At 49.0% G+C, this 4867-nt stretch overlaps 1 long non-coding RNA gene across 1 annotated transcript; it reads left to right on the plus strand.

The window, feature by feature from the left end:
- Positions 1-1259: 1259 nt before the first annotated feature.
- LOC115598962 lies at positions 1260-2940 on the plus strand. Its single transcript, XR_003988045.1, has 3 exons — positions 1260-1360; positions 1472-1543; positions 2794-2940. It is a non-coding gene; the product is annotated as an uncharacterized LOC115598962 (long non-coding RNA).
- The last annotated feature ends 1927 nt before the right edge of the window (positions 2941-4867 follow it).

The raw sequence follows: 4867 nt of genomic DNA on the forward strand, positions 1-4867 counted from the left end.
GCTGTGCTGATCTGATGTTTCTGATCAGTGGATCAATATTTCTATCAATATTTCATTTCTCACCTCCCTTAAAGGCCAAACTAGGAAAAAAATCAAATATTGCCTTGCTGTGGGGTTGTTTTTTTAAGCTCCAGTTAACTCCACTTAACCCCATTTCCCTTACCCAGAGTGCAAGAAGTCAGCACACGCATCCATGAGGAACCTGGACCTCCTCTAACCTTTCCCAGAAAAAGCAGAAGGAAGCTGGAACATAGAATCATAGAATCATAGAATTAGCCGGGTTGGAAGGGACCTCAGAGATCATCTAGTCCAACCCTTGACCCACCGGAGCAGTTGCTAGACCATGGCACTGAGTGCCACATCCAGTCTGTTTTTAAATGTCTCCAGGGACGGAGAATCTCCCACCTCACCGGGCAGTCCATTCCATAGCCTGATCACCCTCTCCGTGAAGAAATTCTTTCTAATATCTAACCTAAACCTCCCCTGGCACAACTTAAGACTGTGTCCTCTTGTCTTGTTGAAGGTCGTCTGTGAAAAGAGTCCAGTTCCCACCTCGCTACAGCCTCCTTTCAGGGAGTTGTAGACAGCAATGAGGTCTCCCCTGAACCTCCTCTTCTTCAGGCTGAACAGCCCCAGCTCTCTCAGCCTCTCCTCATAGGGCCTGTGCTCGAGTCCCTTCACCAGCCTGGTTGCCCTCCTTTGGACCTGCTCCAGGACCTCTACATCCTTCTTAAACTGAGGGGCCCAGAACTGGACACAGTACTCAAGGTGTGGCCTCACCAGTGCTGAGTACAGGGGAAGAATCACCTCCCTGGACCTGCTGGTGACGCTGTTTTTGATACAGGCCAGGATGCCATTGGCCTTCTTGGCCACCTGGGCACACTGCTGGCTCATGTTCAGCTTCTTGTCGATCCAGACTCCCAGGTCCCTTTCTGCCTGGCTGCTCTCCAGCCACTCTGTGCCCAGCCTGTAGCGCTGCATCTCCACTTGGGGTTACCAGGTTGTGCAGAAGGAGGGCAGTGGGGTTTTGGAGGGTTCGTGCACATGAAAGGGGCAAAAAATGTCTATAAAAAATGAATTAAAAAAAAAAAAAAAAGGAAAAAGAAATATAAAAATAAATATTCCTGCTGCAGCTTTTGCTTCTGGAAATCCCCTGCTTGGTCTGGAGTGAGTCAGCCAAAATGGTGACCTTGGAAATATGATGGGAATGTCATCAGATGTAGCAGGATGAGCCAGGAGCTGCTGAGCATGATGGCCCCACCAAGCTGCAAACTGGTGGCTCTGGTGGAGTTTCCAGCAGAAAAGTGGAGGAAAAGTAGTTCCCAGCAAAACTAACACCCCCAAGGATGGAGAAGAAGAGGTTGACTCCATAATCTGGGAGTGTATTCCCATTTTTAGGAGTATTTTTCCAGGTTTTGAGGAAGCAGAGGAAGAAAACCAAGTTGATTAATTTTAATTTTTTTTTTCCTAGAAGAAGTTTATCAGAAAAATGTCCTGGCAAAACCAGAGCTCATTTTTGGACCAACTCCCCCCCCAGAAGCAAGTGAGTAACTGGGTTATTAATGAACTCATGCCAGAGGGGGTGCAGAAGGGAGGAGATGGAGAGGAAAAGGAGCTGCTGGAGTTGGGGCTGCTTGGGTAGAGGTTTCCTCCAGGCTTGCAAGCTTCTCTGGGTGATGCTGATGGCAGGTTCCTTCCTTTTAGCCTGGAGAATCCTCTCTGGAAGGAGGAGCACAAATAAGGGAGCAGAAGCAAGGAAAAATCAGGAGGAAACTGGAAAGACTTTTTTTCCTTGAAAGATTTCTTGGGGAAAACCCAAAGAGTGAACCCAAGCCTTGGTAAACACTGAAAGCACACTGAGGAAATTGCTCCATGGATGGAGCCTGGAATTCATCATCCAGCAGCTCCCAAACCCCAGGATGGAGCATGACTTCCCACTGGAAAACTCCAAGGATTCCAGTGAGGTTGGCAGAAGGTGCTGAGCACCTCCAGGGCTTGGTCCACTCTCTTCCCAAGGATCCCAGAACCATAGGATTTTGGATGAGATGAATTCAGGATGAGCAGCAGGAGAACTTTCTTGGTTTTACATCCATTTCCCAAGATGTTTTTTCATTTGACTCCTGACTTCCCAGGAAAGCTGAGGCTGGCTGCATACTTTGGGGAGATAAAGGCAAAAAAAAAGGAGTCCCTATAATCTCCCCCTGCCCTCAGCAATGGTGTCTCACCTTCTTTTTAAGGGATACAGGAGTGTTGCAACCATCTGCTTAGGCCACCCCATCCCTCCTCCCCTCCAGCTTAAGAGCAGGAGCAAGAGATAAGTGCTTAATTAATGAGCAGAGCTCATATTTTCCCTGCCAGAAGCATCTCTCTGGGGTTCCTGCCAGATTCTGAGCCTCTCCCCCATGCAGACCCTCCTGGGAGTCAACCCAGGCACCAACCCTGCAACTTCTGCACCTCCCAAATAGCTCCAGATCCCAAAGGGATGATGCTTGAGGGAGGGATAAACCCCAGGAGACCTTCTGTAGCCCCTGCCCACACCAAAAAAAACAAAATAATAATAAAAAAAAGGGCTCCACAGATCTAGGGCTCTGAGGAGGGCTCAGGTTTAATGCTTTGAGCAGAGGAAGGGATTTATTGGGCTCCTCAGGTGACAGTGACAGCAGAGGCTGGGACATGGGCTGGAGGTTGCTCTCCAGGGTGACTCCAAAAGGCAAGAAAAAGACAATAAGGAGAAAGATGATAAAAAACTTCCAGCTTTTTTCTTTTCTTTTCTTTTTCTCCCCTCCATGGAAGGCTTTTTAGGATTTACTGCCCCCCAGCTGCAGGGTCCAAACCTAAAGGTACCTGGAAGCTCCAGCAAAGAACACGAGTGACCCACTTGATGCCAGCAAGGACCAGCCAAGGCAGCTTCACCACTGAGCTGGTGGAAAAGAAGCCACCCAATAGAACCAGGGCTAAAAGTGGCTTCTTCCTGAAGAATCCTGAGGATCAGCTGGCACAGGACCTTAAAAAAAATAAAATATAAAATAAAATAAAATAAAATAAAATAAAATAAAATAAAATAAAATAAAATAAAATAAAATAAAATAAACTTCAGGTTGAGTCAAGCCTGGACACCCGTGCTGCACCAAGCCAATGAATTTCTCCCATCTTTCCAAGCCCAGGCTCTCCAAACCTGGGTGCTGCACATCCACAAGATGCTCCTGGAGGAAATCCAAGCTTATGAGTCCAGTTTTTTGATGATGATGCTCCAAGACCAGCAAGATGGAGGTTATGGGATGCAGCAAGAACGAAAAAAAAATCTTCAGAGAGGAGCTGCTGAGTTTTATTTCCAACCTGAGGCAACCTCAGCAGTTGACACTTCACTTTCTTCTCTTTTTTCCCACTTGGAATGTTTAAATATCTATATTTGGAAGCAGGGGGATGTTTTGTTTCAGGGTGACTGAATTTTTATGCTAATCTTAGAGGTGTGGGGTGATTACAGAATCCCATGAACCTCAACCTGAAAGGAGAAAGCTCCAATGTCTCTCTTTTTCGTGGTCTGCTCTGAATATTTTTCAGTGAAATGAAGGCATTTCCTGCAAAGGATTGGATTGCAGCAAAGTTCCCTCCAGGAGTGAGCTGCTCCAGGGATGGGGAAGACAGGATTGGGGGGGTAATGGCCAAGGTCATGGGTGTTGGTGAGGACACAGCCCAAGCAGTGACTGCTCTGGAGGAAACTCCTCTGGTAGTTAAAAAGAAAATGCTTAGAATCATGGAATTGTTTGGGTTGGAAAGGACCTTTAGGATCCTTGAGGACCAGATTGCCAGGTTTCCATCTCCAGGGCCTTAAGGGCATGATTTAGATTATGGTGTTGGTCAAGGGTTGGACTGGATGAGCCTGGAGGTCCCTTCCAAGCTAAACCATCCTGGGATTCTGTGAGTCCCTTTGTTACCCCAGCAGTGCCAAGGCCACCACATCCCCACCGTGTCCCTCAGCACCACAGCTCCCCAGCTTTGAAATCTTCAGGGATGGTGACAGGAGCATCACTGAGCATCCTCACCTGGAGGATCCTCCCTCAAGGCAAATAATTCCGGGTTTTATCCTCTTCTGGTGCTTTGTGGGGTGATGGTGGCTTCGAGGACAGCTGGCTTCTGGAACTTGTAGAAGGTGACAAGAATCTAAACAGCCCCCCCTGTAATCCTGAAGGACACAGTCAGTGACTTACTGAGCTGCTTGGATCCTCACAAGTCTATGGGATCAGATGGGATCCACCCAAGGGTGATGAGGGAGCTGGCAGAAGAGCTTGCCAAGCCTCTCTCTATCATCTACCAACAGTCCTGGCTTACTGGGGACATCCCAGATGATTGGAAGTTGGGGACGGAAAGAGGACCCAGGAAACTCCCGGCCCGTCAGCCTGACCTCAGTGCCTGGCAGGGTTATGGAGCAGATCATCCTGAGGGCAATCACACAGCACCTGCAGGATGGGCAAGGGATCAGACCCAGCCAGCACGGGGTGAGGAAGGGCAGGTCCTGCCTGACCAACCTGAGCTCCTTTTATCATCAGGTGACACGACTGGTGGATGAGGGGAAGGCTGTGGATGGGGTCTACCTGGACTTCAGCAAGGCCCTTTTTTTGCCCCTGTGCTCAGCCCTGGTGAGGCCACAGCTTGAGTCCTGTGTCCAGTTCTGGGCCCCTCAGCTCAGGAAGGAGATTGAGGTGCTGGAGCAGGTCCAAAGGAGGCAACTGGGCTGGTGAAGGGACTCGAGCACAGACCCTATGAGAAGAGGCTGAGGGAGCTGGGGGTGTTGAGGCTGGAGAAGAGGAGGCTCAGGGGAGACCTCATCACTCTCTACAACTCCCTGAAAGGAGGTTGGAGCCAGGTG

Source organism: Calypte anna, chromosome 11 (assembly GCF_003957555.1).
Source record: "Calypte anna isolate BGI_N300 chromosome 11, bCalAnn1_v1.p, whole genome shotgun sequence".
NCBI lineage: Eukaryota > Metazoa > Chordata > Aves > Apodiformes > Trochilidae > Calypte > Calypte anna.